Source organism: Elaeis guineensis, chromosome 13 (assembly GCF_000442705.2).
Source record: "Elaeis guineensis isolate ETL-2024a chromosome 13, EG11, whole genome shotgun sequence".
NCBI classification, from domain to species: Eukaryota; Viridiplantae; Streptophyta; class Magnoliopsida; order Arecales; family Arecaceae; genus Elaeis; species Elaeis guineensis.
Genome location: NC_026005.2, coordinates 62,002,094 through 62,017,416, shown reverse-complemented (window position 1 = coordinate 62,017,416; position 15,323 = coordinate 62,002,094). Strand labels below are relative to the sequence as shown.

The window sequence follows — 15,323 nt, the reverse complement described above, 5'->3', positions numbered from 1 at the left end:
TCTCTTGTTGGTTTAGCCTCTTCCTCTAAGTATATTCTATGTTGAACTATAGAAGGGCTTATTCCTTTGATATCTGCTATGGTCCAACCTATTGCTTCCTGATTTGCTTTTAGAACTGACACTAACTCCTCCTCTTGCTTGGGATCTAGGTCTGATGCAATAATTACAGGCAAAGTTTCTTTGGGTCCTAGATATGCATACTTGAGATGTTCTGGGAGGGGTTTCAGTTCTAAAATGGGTGCTTCCTCTATCGATGGTTTAGGTGATGGTTTCACCATCTCAATGATTGGTTCAGTAGGAAGTGTCGATTCCTGATTAATCTGATTTTCTTTAAGTATTTCATTGACATCCTCAGACTCATGGATTAACCAGGGGTTAGACTCTAGGTCGACTTCATCATCACTAATGTCAATGGATTCATAAATACCATCTTGAACTACATTGACATCAGCATGAGAAGAGGATTCCTGTTCTAAGTTAAAAACATTAAGCTCAATGGTCATATTCCCAAAGGATAACTTCATTAGACCATTTCGACAATTGATTTCAGCATTGGCCGTAGCTAAGAATGGTCTTCCTAAAATGACAGGTATATGTCATTTAGGATTCGCAACTGGCTCAGTCTCTAAAACAATAAAATCTACAGGAAAAATGAAATTTTCAACCTTTATCAGAACATCCTCGACCATTCCCTTAGGGATCCTGAGAGATCTATCGGCTAACTGTAATGTGATCCCAGTAGGTTGAAGTTTTTCTAATCCTAGTTGTTCATACACCGAATATGGAAGGATATTCACACTAGCTCCTAGATCTAGCAAGGCCTTTTTTATATTGGTTTCTCCAATAACACAAGAAATTGTTGGAGCTCCAGGGTCCTTATATTTAATTGGCACATGGCTAGATAGGTATGAACTGACACTTGCAGCCAAAAATGCTTTCTTTGGTACATTAGTGGTCCTTTTCCTAGTGCAAAGATCTTTTAAAAATTTGGCATAAGTTGGAACCTGATGGATTATATCTAAAAGAGGAATATTAACTTGGACTTGTTTAAATACCTCTAAAATTTTGTCTAAATGTTCAGATTTATTAGATTTCAGTCTGTTTGGAAAAGGAGCTCTAGAACTTTTAAGTACTGGACTAGGTGAATTTTCAGTTTCTGGTGCTTGAGGTTGAAAGGTAGTAGTTTTAGAAGGTGACTCAGCAGATGAGTCATCTATATCATCAAGTGCAACTACCTTATTGTCTATTTGTTTTCCTGATCTTAAGGTATGAATGGCATTTACACCATTAACTTGGTTTCCTTGTTGGGGTCGTGGACCATTTTGGTTCCTAGGATTTGGCTCAGGTTGGCTAGGTAACCTACCATGTTCTCGTTCACTAATGGTCGAAGCCAGCTGACTTACTTGCATTTCCAGACGGGCTATAGCTTGGGTGTTATTATTTATGAGTTGACCCGTGGTTTGCATAAAGCTGGTATGTGTCTTCATCATGGCTTCTAGGCTTTTCTCTAAAGAGGTAATTTTCTTGTCATTATCATGGAAGCCTGGCGGGTTGTTCATTACTGGGTTGGACCTTAGATTTTGCTGATTGAAATTTGGATTGCCTACATTAGGATTCTGGGACCATGAGAAATTCGGGTGATTCCTCCAACCTGGGTTATATGTGGGTGCATAAGGATTGTTCAATGGTCCTTGATAGGTGGCATTCACCTGTGCACACTCATTCGAGTAGGAATATTCTTCTAAGACATGGTCTGGTGCATTGCACCCTTTACACATGGGTGCAGATATTTGATTTACATTGGCTGGTCTCTGTAATTCTAAGGCTTCCAATCTACGTGTTAAGGTTGCAATCTTGGCCTCTGATGCTAGGGTTGGTTGAATTTGATGCATTCCTCCTCTTGAAGGTGTAGCTTTATCAGGTTCCCTAGTTGTTTCCCACTGTAAATTTTTCTCGGCTAGGTCTTCTAAGAATTGCCAAGCTTCAGTAGTTTCTTTGTCCATAAATTGGCCTTGGCACATGGACTCTAGCATGGTTCTTGAGTTTGAATCTAACCCCTCATAGATGATCTGGCATAGTCTCCAAGTTTCTATTCCATGGTGTGGGCATTGGGTTAAAAGATTCTTGAAACGATCAAAGTACTTCCAAAATGATTCACCAGCTAGTTGGTAAAATTAATTTATTTCATTCCTAATCCTAGCTGTTTTATGATGGGGAAAATACTTTTTTAAAAATGTTCTCACAAAGCCCTCCCAGGTAGTGACAGAATAGTTTGGCAGACTATAAAGCCACTTCTTAGCATTGTCCTTAAGGGCAAAGTTGATTAATCTAAGTTTGACCTCATCCTCTGTTAATTGCAGTTTCATGGTTGCACATACCTCCTCAAATTCTCTAATAAATATATAAGCATCCTCTAATCCTGTGAATTTTGGAAGCATATTTATGATTTGAGGTTTGATTTCAAAATTGTTAGCTGTGGGTTGTGGCAACCTGATACAAGATGGTTGGATGGAGCCAACTGGATAACACAAATCCTTAAGGGTCATGGGTTGGATTGGTTCAGCCATTGGAACAACAGGAATTGACTCAATCCTAACTAGACGACCCGACACTCTTCTCCACACACGAGGTGTACGGTTCTCGATGTTTATACAATTTTTTTTTATAAAATTTTTATGTATAGGAAAAAGAAAGAGAAAAAAATTCTAAAGAGAAGATCCTAAGGAGTCCTAAATCTAAATAAAAGTAACCAAATTAATTTAAATTTTAATATTTTTTTTTTTTTTCAAACAAGTGAAACAATAAATTAAACTCAATCTATCCTAGGATTAACCTAAATCTAGACAGCTCCTAACTGTTCCAAGATGACCCTTCAAACCTTCCAAGTGGAGATTGATCAACTAGTTAGCCAGGTAAGTATAAGAGGTGGGAGGTTCACTCATCGTTGCCTTTCTAGACACCAAACGAGTTGGCCAGGCCAGCAACTGAACCAATTTAACAAACCACCCTCAGGGACTTGCCTAGACACCAACTAATCAAACAACTCAAACTTGGTAGAACTCTTAGGGTTCCTTGTCCTATTGAGCTTGAATTCCTTAAGGTTGACGTCTAATTGATTTTAAGATTAAAAGTCTAGGTAATGCAATATGATGGAGATGGTTTTTGGGCTAAGGAAGGGTAATGAAATCCCCACCTTATCTTGTTAATGGGTTGATGCCCTTAGATTAATTATGAAAATGCAAATACAAATAAACAAGATGACCAAGAATGTAAAAGATTTTAATTTAGAATTTTTTTTTTTTATTTTGATATTTTACTTCACGATTATGAAATGTCTTTTGTTTTGTTTTATATATATATTTTTTTTTATGATTAAGTAAATTCAAATGATTAGGTCTAAAAGCAAAAGTAATTAACTAAAAATAATAAAAGAGAAATTAGAAGCGTACCTGAGTTTTCCAGCAATCACCAACTAAATATAGAAACCTAAAGAAAAAAGAAAGAGAGTTATAACGCACGAAGAACAAATATTTGAAAATAATTTAAAATGCCAAATCCCCGGCAACGGCGCCAAAAACTTGATGTTCAAATCTTAAAATTTGTAAATAAAACCGCAAGCGCACGGTGTGCAGAGTAGCACGACCAGCGAGTACGGGTCGATCCCACAGAGACTTGGTTTTAAAAATAATTTTCAAATCTATGCTCAAGCGAGCTTTAACAAAAATCGAAAGTCGAAAGTTGTTTGCTAAAGATAATAAGACTAAGGATCTAGGGTTTTTGAATCCACTAGATCTAGATTAGAGAATTCTACCTAGAATTTTTCTTATTGATCCTAACGACTACTCCTCTTGTCTTTCCCAAGCATAGATTATGAAGGGACTAAGGCCCAACGATAATCCATCAAGATTCTTTACAGGGGAGTAGTAACTAGGATCCCTTAGGATTTTCTCCTCCTATGCACTGAATCAAGCATGAACTATGAAGGGACTCTGACCCAACTGTAGTTCATCAAAAATTCTTGGCAAAAGAGGAAGAAAAAGAAACCCTAAGAAAAAGAAAGAACCCTATGTAAAATCCCTACTCATGATCTAGCTTCATCGCAAACCCTAGAAGGGATGCTTAGCTAGACATGATCTAAATCTACTTGCAAAATTTAAATATAGAAAAATAAACTACCCTAATTTCATAAATTAAACTATCCTAATTGCATAAATTTAAACTGCATAATTTAAACTAACCTAATTGCATAAAATTAAATTGCATAAATTAAACTATCCTAATTGCAAGAAAAATAAATTGCATAATGTAAAGAGATGAAATTGCATAAAAATAAGATTTTATATATAAAAAAAAATTATTACAAAAACCTCAAAGCTCGAGACTTGAAAAGAGAGCTAAAAACCCCACTATCTAGGGTTACAAGCTTGATCGGAAGGAAGAATACATAAAACAAGGGCCTTTGGGGGCTTTTTATAGGCATTTGGGGGTTATAAGGTTTTCAAAACTTTTGATGTGGGACTAAGAGGTTTTAGAGAGTTGTTAGAGGGGTTTATGGTGCGCCGATGGGTCCATGGTCCATGCGTCTGTTGCTGTGGACCAGGCGGCTAATCAGATCACCAAATCAGTTGATTTTTTGATCAATTTTGATCTGATTTGACTCGGGTTTGACCCAATTGAGTCTTCTTTCTTCATTCTTCAATTTCTGGGTCAATTTAACTCCGTTTTGCATAAAATTTGCACCGTTGGAATCCTCTTTCCTTGTTCTTTCTATTGATGATCTCTTCTTCTGCAAAATATAATAACAAGTATCAATTTCTTAATAAAGTTAGATAATTTAGATATTAATTGATACTTTTTATGTCAATTTGTGACATAAATCACTTAAGATACATGACTAAAGATAAATCTTAATTTATCTCTCTAAAAGCTAAAGATGGGAGAGTAGTTACTTTTGAAGACAATGATAAAGATAAAATTATTGATCTCAATAATATAAGGATCACTCCTACCATTTATATTAAAAATATTTTATTTATTGATAGTTTAATATATAATTTATTTAGTATTAGTCAATTATATGATAAAAATTTTGATTTTTTTAAATCCTTGTATTGCATTGTGCCTAGTTCCACTAATAATGGTATTAAATTTCTAGAAAATATATATGAAAATATTTACTTAATAGATCTTGATAATCTATGCAAGGATACCATGGAATGTCTAGTTACTATGAATGCCAAAATCAATGAAGCTAGTTGGATTTGACTTAGCAGGTTAGGTCATATAAGCATAAACTCTATTGCTAGATTGATTAGAAAAGATTTAGTTGAAGATTTACCAAACATTGATTTTGAAAAAAATAAAGTTTGTAATACATGCCAATTAGAAAAACAAACTAGATCTTCATTTAAATCTAAAAAATATTATTTCAACTATTAGACCATTGTAATTATTGCACATGAATTTGTTTAGACCTATCAAAACTACTAGTCTTGGTGACAAATACTTTGGTTTTATTATCATTAATGATTTTTCTTGATTCATCTAGATTTTATTTCTTGCACACAAAGATGAAACTTTTGAAGTATTTACAAAATTGTTTAAGAAAGTCACAAATGAAAAAGATGAAAATATTTTGAAAATTAGAAGTGATCGTGTTACTGAATTTAAAAATTAAGCTATTGATAAATTCTATTTTGAAAATAGTATTGATCACAACTTTTCAACCCGTAGGATATCTAGTAAAATAAGATAGTAGAAAGAAAGAATATGACTTTGCAAGAGATGACACAAACTATGCTTTGTAAAAGTAACCTACCAAAGTACTTTTAAGTGGAAGCTATAAACACTGCATGCTATGTGCTGCATCATACATTAATTAGGCATATTTTTTAAAAAAATCCTTATGAACTTTATAAAGGAAAGAAGTCAAATATTTCTTACTTCAAAGTTTTTGGTTGTCGATATTTTATTTTGAATAATGACAAAGATAAATTAGAATAGTTTGATGCAAAATCTGATGAAGATATTTTCTTAGCTATTCCTCTACTAGTAAAGCGTATAGAGTCTCTAATAGAAAAATACTTATAGTGAAAGAATCCATTCATATTATTTTTGATGAAACTAATCTTTTTCAATCAAGAGAAGTAGATCTAAATGATGATGTAGGTTCTCTTGAAAAGGAAATGAAGGAAATGTCTTTAGATGAGACTCTTTCTTAAGAACAAGAAGAAAAAGGAACAAGAGCAAGAAGAAGAGAATGAAGAATCTCATGAATTATCAATTTCTACTCATCAAGGTGCACTTAGTTTACCAAAAAAATGGATGTATGCTCATAGTCACAGTAAATAACTCATTATAGATGATCCACCTCAAAGTATTAGAACTAGAGCTTCAATTAGAGATGCATGAAATCATTTTGCATTTATCTATTGTATTAAACCTAAAACTATTTTTGAAGCTAAAAAAGATGCAAATTAGATAATTACTATGCAAGAGAAACTAAATCAATTTGAAAGAAATAATATTTGAAACTTAGTTTAACAACCTAAAAATCATCATGTTATTGGCAAAAAATGGACTGTCAGAAATAAATTAGATGAACAAGATAATATAGTTAGAATCAAAGCTAAACTGGTTGTATAAAATTATAATCAAGAAAAAAAAATTAATTTTGATGAAATCTTTGTACCTATTGCTAGACTTGAAGCTATTTTTTGGCTTTTGCTTATTTTATGAATTTCAAACTCTTTCAAATAGATGTTAAAAATATATTTTTAAATGACTATATTATGAAGGAAATTTATGTTGAATAACCTTCGGATTTTGAAAATCATGAGTTTTCAAATCATATTTTTAAATTAAACAAGACTTTAAACAGTTTGAAACAAGCACCTCGCACATGGTATAAAAGATTAATTAATTTTTTGCTAGAAAATAATTTTAAAAGAAAAAATATTGATACTACTCTATTTATTAAAAAAAATATTGATCTTTTAATTGTTCAATTTATATTGATGATATTATCTTCGGTGCTATTAATAAAAATTTGTGTAAAGAATTTGCTTAGCTAATACAGAGAGAGTTTGAAGTGAGTATGATCAGAGAATTAATATTCTTCCTTTGACTCTAGATCAAGTAATCAAAAAAGAAGATCTTCATCGATCAAAGTAAATATATAAGAAAAATCTTTAAAAAAATGGATATAAAAAATGTCAAAGATATTGGTACCTCTATGAGCCCAAATTGCCAGCTTGACCTAGATGAATATGGTAAAGCAATTGATCCTAAGTTTTATAGAGGTATGATTGAATCTTTACTTAACAGTGAGTAGACCTAGTATAATATATAGTGCATGCATGTGTGCAAAGTATCAATCCAATCCTAAAGAATCCCATGTATTGATTATTTAAAAAATTTTCAGATATCTAATTAACATTCAAAATATTGGTTTATGGTATTCTAAGTAATCTTCTTTGGATTTGATTGGATATTCTGATGCTGATTTTACTGGATATAAATTAGATAGAAAAAGTATAAGTGATACTTGTCAATTTTTAGATATTAATTTGATCTCTTGATTTAGCAAGAAACAGAACTCAGTGGCACTATCTATGATAGAAGCCTAACACATTGCAGCAAGAAGTTATTATGCTCAAATCCTATGGATCAAATAATAACTAAAAGATTTTGATATTACTTATAATAAAACTCTAATTAGATTTCAAAATACTAGTGCTATTAATTTAAATAAAAATTAAATTCAGCATTCTAGATCTAGGCACATCAAAATTAGGTATTATTTTATTAGAGATCATATTCAAAATAATAATATTATGCATGAATTTATTTTTACTAAAAATTAAATTATCGATATTTTTACTAAACTTTGAATAAAGAAAGATTTTGTATGATTAGAAAAGAATTAGAACTTTATGATTCATATGGTTGATTCATTTGATCTTATTAAAATTGCTTCTATATGGACAAATTCATTGAATCTCTCTATGTTTCAATGTATCTTTGAATGTTTAATTGATTGATTTTGATGAGCTTTAAATGTGCTTTGACTGATTGTATCATATTTAGAAACCTTCCATTTTTTTCTATGCCAATATGAGCTAGCTAGCCTAAAACCTTAGTCGATCTATCATTAGCCATCTAATCTTAAGTCTTAGTCAACCCACTCTAAGTTGACTAATGTATAAGCTTGGTCGATCCAGATGTTGGGACCCAATTTTTTTAATTGGAAGCCCTAAGGGACCCCCTTTCACTATTCTATTTCTTTTTTAGAACCGTCCCTTTCCAAAACCCTTGCCCCACCAAAATCCATCCTCCATTATCAATTTTTTCTTGATTTTTAGCAAGATTTGGTCTCTAAATGGCTCCAAAAAAGTAGCTAGCATATCGCATGAGGAGGCCATGTCAACACCCTCCACCAAGAGTTCATATTCCTAGATCTTCTCCAAAAAAAAATAGGCAGTAGAAGATTAGATTGGATCCTCGAGTTGAAATAGGCAGTAGAAGAGTTATACCCCATCTCAGTTTGAGGTTCCATCACATCCTCCACAACAACGAAAACCTTCTCCACCTCCACCACATCTGGCACCTCCTCCTCCTCCCTTTTCAGATCAAGCAATTCCACCCTCAAAGTCAGTGATTATTGGATGAAAAGTAGATTTTTAATTTTTGAAAAGAAAGGTTTTGAGATAAGAAGAAAGATTAAAAAAATCTAAGTTGGGAATACTTGTGCATATTAGGTTTACCTACATGTCCTAATATAGTTAGTGAATTCTATGGGAATGTCAAAGTTAGAATCAGTAGCTTTGAGTCTAAAGTAAAGAAAGTTAAAATTACAGTGAATGCAGACCAACTCAGACATCTCCTTAAAGCACCCACTACTGATTTAGATCAGTTGGAAGATAAGTGTAGCGGGTAGCAAACCATGTTAGGTAGAAAGGATGTTGTATATTATGAGGAGATACTTGTAGGACAATTATCATGGAGATGAGACTCCTACATCATATAACCGCTAAGAATTTTCTTCTAAGGGTTGGTTGAATTCATTTCGTTATTGAGAGGGATGTTACTGTTATGCATTACATCATCCGAGACGCAGCTTCTCATGCCAAGCCATCTTTGTCCTATGGGATATTCTTGACTCTTGCGTTTAAGGAGTTTAGAGAAGTCCTAGAAAGAGAAACTTCTAAGAAGATGCAACACTTCAACACTTACAATTATCGATCACTGCAACAGATGGAATATTCTAAGGTTAACAGTCATTTGATGAGATAAGAGATAGATAGGAAGGAGTCAGATAGAGAGAGAGCTTCCACCATGAGCTGGAGGAGCAGAGGGAGAACACTCCCTCCACATCTACAGCTCAACCTACCCAGCCAGAGGATACTGCACCTCTGAGGGTCAAATGAGATGAAGATCAAATGAAAGAACTGATGGAGCATATCAGCAACAAAGTTTTGGAATTAGAGCAATGTATCCATGATAGGCTATTGGACTCCATGGAGTTCTAATGAGATAGGTTGTGGATAAACAAGATAGAGCTAGGTCTGCTTCAGAGCTATTGGATTAATTCCAGAAACCTACCATCACCCTCTGACCCAATACCCATCTCTAACTGACTCTTTCATAGGACATGTCATCTTTTGCATGTTAGGCTATACGTTTACTTATGTTATCTTGTACTTATTTTGTAATTGCCTTGTCCTAGTATGCTTCATTTTGTAAAGGACAGACACTTTATCGATGTAAAAACTTTGTTTATGAATGATATACCATGTTTCTTGAAATGAATGATTGAATGCTATATTTTTATGTCTTACTCCCTTTGGAATGATTGAATGAATTGGATGAATGCATTTGATGAATGTTATAATTTTTGTTGAATCAATCCCTTTTGATTATGACAAAAAGAGGGAGAATTATAGTATCACATAAAGAAAAAGGGGGAGAAAAATGTTCTCAACACTTTTACCCTTTCTATACGAGAAATGGGAAGTATTTCAAAACTTGGACAATGTTATAATTCTTGCTTTTGAAATATGCTCAAATTAATAAATGCTTTTATTGTAAATCAAAGGAGGAGTATACATTTTTTTAATCTTTTGATCTTGATTGGAATCAGTCATTAAATCTTCTTAGAATATTTTGCATCAAATTTTTTAAGTTACTCAAAGGTTGGTACTTAAAAGATTTTATCATCATCAAAAATAGAGAGATTGTTAATCTAAGAATTTATTCTAACGATGCCAAAAATGGTTGAGTACAAATTAAAGTCACTAATGATGCTTGTGAGAGTGATTATAGGAATTCTTAAGATGCCCAAAAGGTTGATTCATTTGAAGAAGAAAATATTGGCTAAAATTTATATTCCTAAACTCAATTTTTAATTAATGAAAGCAAAGAAACTGAGTCCAATATCTAAAAAAATTGAAATATTTTTGAGCCGACTTAGAAAAAAAGATAGCAGACTCTAGTATGTTTGGCATGCCTCTGAGTCAATCAAAACCAAAGTCTAGCTGACTTAGTCTCAGTTCAAGAAAAAAATAGAAAGATGTAAAGTTCAGATTTTCTTTTTAGCCAATCAAGTATTCTTCTGAGCCGATTAAGATAGGATAATAACCGACTCACACAAATGGATAGCTGGCTTAGTCTCAAACTCAGATTGAAGAAGAGAAGAACGAAGATTTCAGACATCTTTTCGAGCAAACCCAAAATTTAAGTTACTGATCAAGACATAAAGTTAGCAGACTCAAGCAATTGATTAGTTAACTTAGTCTCAAAGCCAAAAAAAAGATAGAAAGTAGTATAAAATCAAGTATCCTCCAAGCTGATCCAAAAAAGAAGTGAGCTGACTAAGTCATAGAGTTAGCCAACTAAGAAGTGATCTGAGCTGATCCAATCTCAGATAGATAGAAAGGATACAAAGTAAAAAAATAAATATATATTCCTAAGCTGATCCAGAGCTTCACTTAGCTAACTTGGTATTTCATCTTAGCTGACTAAAATTTTAAGTGAGTCGGCTCATAGAATTGTGACAACATAATGACTAGTTTTTCAGAATATTTCAAATGGCCATATTTTGTATGTAACCTATTTTCAAGCCTCTAATGGTTAGAACATTAATTTCAGTCATTTTAGGATATAAATATGAAGAATTTAATTTAGGAAAACACCTCTTCAAAAAGAAAAGAGATATTCAATAAGAAAGAGATAAGTACAAAAAGAGAAATAGAAAGATATTCAAAGAGCTTTTAATTCTCATCTTTCCATATTTACTTAGTTCAAGTAAGAGGATTTGTATATTCAATAGAGCCAATAACCACCTAAGCAAAGCATTCAAGCCTCTCCTAGCCTTCAAAGAAGAAATCCAAGCATTCAAGAGTTCAACTACTTCGACTTCTTCAAGAGCTTAAAGATTTTAATTTTAGTGCTTTAAATTCTTACATATCATTTCTATTCTATTGTGACAAGTTTTTTTTTAAAACAAAGCTTGAACTTTATGGGTTGATTTTTTTGCTAATTAGCTTGAGCAAACTAGCTATTGAAAAGGTTATGGTTGGTGAGCCAAGAAAATCTCAAACTCACCTGCTATTGTAAAGGTTATGGTTGGTGAGCCAAAAAAATCCAACTAAAATAGATTATGAACTAAGAAAAAAATTAAACTATCATCTTGAGGGATTATAGTTGAAATTTTTAAGTGGACTGACTTGGAGAATGGATATAGATATTGAGTTTAGCATCAAACTACTATAAATTATTTGTATAAGTGCTTGTGGGCTTGTTTGTACTTTTATTATGCACCTGCTTATTTAATTTCATCTTGACACTGCACAAATACTTTTGAAACTATTTTTGGGTACAAATATTTTCTCAACTTTTTAGAAACCTAATTCAGCAACCCACCCCACCCCCCCCCCCCCCCGGGTTGCTACTTTTGGGAAACAAATGTGGAATGCATATGAAGCCTTGCACGTAGAAGAAAATTACATTTGAGGACATTGCGAATAGATCAATTTTCTTATTGAAGGAACTAATTTTATTTTGAGGTATGAAAGTATCCATCTTAGTGGAAGCTTTGATAATTTTGATTACCATCATTGGATCAAAATAATATATTTTATTTGTGTTTATCAGAGACTATGTGGTGTATATGAACTTCAATTAAAAAATTTGAGTTTATGAGTTAATTTAAGATCTTTGCTATTCTTGTTGAGGTCACTGGTGAAATCAATATAGCATGGAGAATTTAATTTCGAAATGTTTGCATGATAACTATAGAAAGTGTTTAATAGATGTTGAAGGTTCCAAGGAAATAAACTCTAAAAAAGATATATATTTTGATTTAAGTCTTAACTTATGATTTTACTTATGATATTTTGATTTAAGTGTTTATATATTTTTTTATTGATTTTACTTATGATCTTTTGATTGAAAATTGTCTAATTGAATTGATATGAGAATTAAGGTCTAATTCATATTAAATTATCATAAACTTATATGATGGTTTTGAATATATCGGTCGACTTAAAGATTAATTTAGATGGATGTGCTTGATGCATATTGGGGATAAGGCTTAAAATTTCTTTTGACCTACTTAGAAGTTAAATTTTGAATCTTTTTAATACAAAATAATATTTTGATTGAAAGTTATTTATTGTATCTAGAAAATTTTGTTGGTTTAAATTAGAGTGAGCAATGGAAGTGTGATGATTTGGATAATTTTAAGCTAATCAACAATATCAACTCTTTGAATTAAAAAGTGTATGATAGATTATTTGATTTGATTTTCTCCATAGAAAAATTTATTGATAATAGAAAAAATAATATTTTTGATTCTAGATTATTTTGGATATGGCTATATGATTTTTCATAAATAACTCTTCTATCTACTATGCTAAGAAAATTTTTAGCATCTTGAGTTTAGGACTAGTGGACTATCGATTCTTGATTTTGGATCTAAAATAATTTGGTATAATTTTTTTCTCGTAGAATTGAAGCTTATACTTCTTAGTCTATTAGAAAGAATGTTTATCAAGCTTATATTTATACTCAAGAGTATGTTGGAATTTGATAGATTAAGTAATCAAAAGTAGTCAATATTTTTGGTAAGAAACTTGATATTCTTATCTAGAAGTAAGACATTGATTTTAATTACAAGAAATAAATGATTTTGATGCATATTGAATCTTATGGTATTAACCTTTTTCTTATGAAATTATTTAATAATAAAATTACATAAAAAATTTGAATATCAAAAAAAAATGAAAATGAGATTAGAACTATGAATTTCAAATAAGAAATTTTGAGGATGAAATTTTTTTTTAGGGGGGAGAATATGATACCTAGATACCTAGCCCAAATTCCTAATAGACCAAATAAAAAAATAAATAGAAAAAAGGGAAAAGAATATAATGGAAGGTAAAGAATTCGGAAGTTCCCTTCTTTTTCTTCTTCTTCAACCAAAGGAATCCTGATTCGATTGGGATTCATAGTGTTTTTGATTTCTAGCTCTTCTTCGAGCATCTATTTAAGGACTCAAATACTCCTTTGAGATCAATCCCTAATCTTGGTCTTTTTTTTTTCCCTATTTTTCTCTAGAAGCCATGGATCAAATTCACTATTCTCGTTGGAAAAACTTCATCATAAGTAACGTAAAAATTCCTTAAAATTTTAGCTAACATTTCTCTCCATAGTTCTTAGCACTTAGACCTTTGATTTTGATTGGTTGTTGTCAGATTTTCTTGGAAAAACAAAGATTCTGAATTTTCTCCTATTTTTCTATGTTTTTTTTTCGACTTTCTTCACTGTCATTCATCACTGCCGATCATCGGACCAAGGGCATTCAGTCGTGCCATCGTGGTCTCTCTTTAGCCATGGGTGCCACCAACCAAGGACTCCTCTGCTTCGGAAAATAAGGGAATCAAAGGGTCCCCTTTTCCGCCAAAGAATAAAGGAAGAAGAAGGAAGGAAAAAAAAAAAAAAAAAGAAAAGAAAAGAAAGAAAAAAAGTTCTCTCCTATTCTCTATCTCCTCTCTTTTTCCTCTTTTTCTGTCTCTAATTTTTCTCTTTAGTTTCTCTATTTACTTTCTCTCTCTATAATTTTCTTTCTCTAGATTATTTTTTTCTCTTAGGATTATTTGAATCTTTGAGAAGACTATTATTGAGTTAGAATGACCCCAGTGAAGGGGTCCTGATCTATGGTCATCGGGTAGCATTACCGATACCCATCTTGGTCAGACCACCTACTATTAGATTCGATCATATATAATTTTTATCAAACCAATTTATATACTAATTCAATTATAATTTGATTAAATCATCTTAATTAGACTGATTGGATTGTCAACCAGTGTCGCCTGATTAGTGATTTTCTATCTTGTTAATTTTTTTTCTTCTCTAATATTCTCTTTTTACATGATTTACGAATCTAGTGAACTAGCCCTATTGCTTTGAATTTTAGTTGATTTTGATGGGGGTTTGAATCGCTCTGTAAGTCACATAATATGCCCACACTATCCGAGCTCTTATCGAGAATTACAAGATCTGGTCCTTGTTGATCTCTATTAAATTATTATATCTTAAGTAATCTTGATTAGATAAAGCTATTTGATCAAATTAACTCTAACTATTAGATGGCATACCACTATCCCCTTTAACTCTAGTCAGACACTAATAGATTTGATCATCCTTAATTTCTGTTAAACCACCTAAATCCCTAATCTAACCAAGATCAAATAAAATTATTTTGATTAGACCGATCAGGTTGTTGGATGCTACTACTTTGCAAATCTTATGAGGGTATTGGAACTTAAGATTTTTATTCTTAAAATATTAATGATTAAATTTAGATTAAAATATATTTTAAATAATAAGTTCTAATGGATCCTCTCAAAATTAATTGAACCTATCCATTCATTGTTTCTATAGAGGTAGGTAATGAACTATCTTTTCGAAATATTTTATAATTTATTTTAAAAATAAATAATTAGTCTTTGATATGCATGATTTATAAAATTCTATTTGAATGGAGAATAATTTATAAATTTAAAATTTTTAAAATATTATGATTTATTGATTTATTATGAAATACACATATGTTGACTGAAATTATGACACATATATTACTCTGCGAAGGTATTTTTCTTTATTCATCGGTTTTGAACTCTCAATCTCACTATATTCAATAGACCCTAGAATGAGAGTTATACCTTGGTATTCGGTGGACTCTATCAATGAAGGTTATGCATTAGTATTCTGATTGTTATTAAGTTTTAGCCTCCCCATAAAATATAAATGTGGTTATA

General features: G+C 31.7%; 1 non-coding gene across 1 annotated transcript; it reads left to right on the top strand.

Annotated features, from left to right (window-relative positions):
• Window positions 1-2,091: 2,091 nt before the first annotated feature.
• On the top strand, window positions 2,092-2,198 carry LOC140853489 (small nucleolar RNA R71). The gene has a single exon (XR_012136559.1). It is a non-coding gene; the product is annotated as a small nucleolar RNA R71 (small nucleolar RNA).
• The last annotated feature ends 13,125 nt before the right edge of the window (window positions 2,199-15,323 follow it).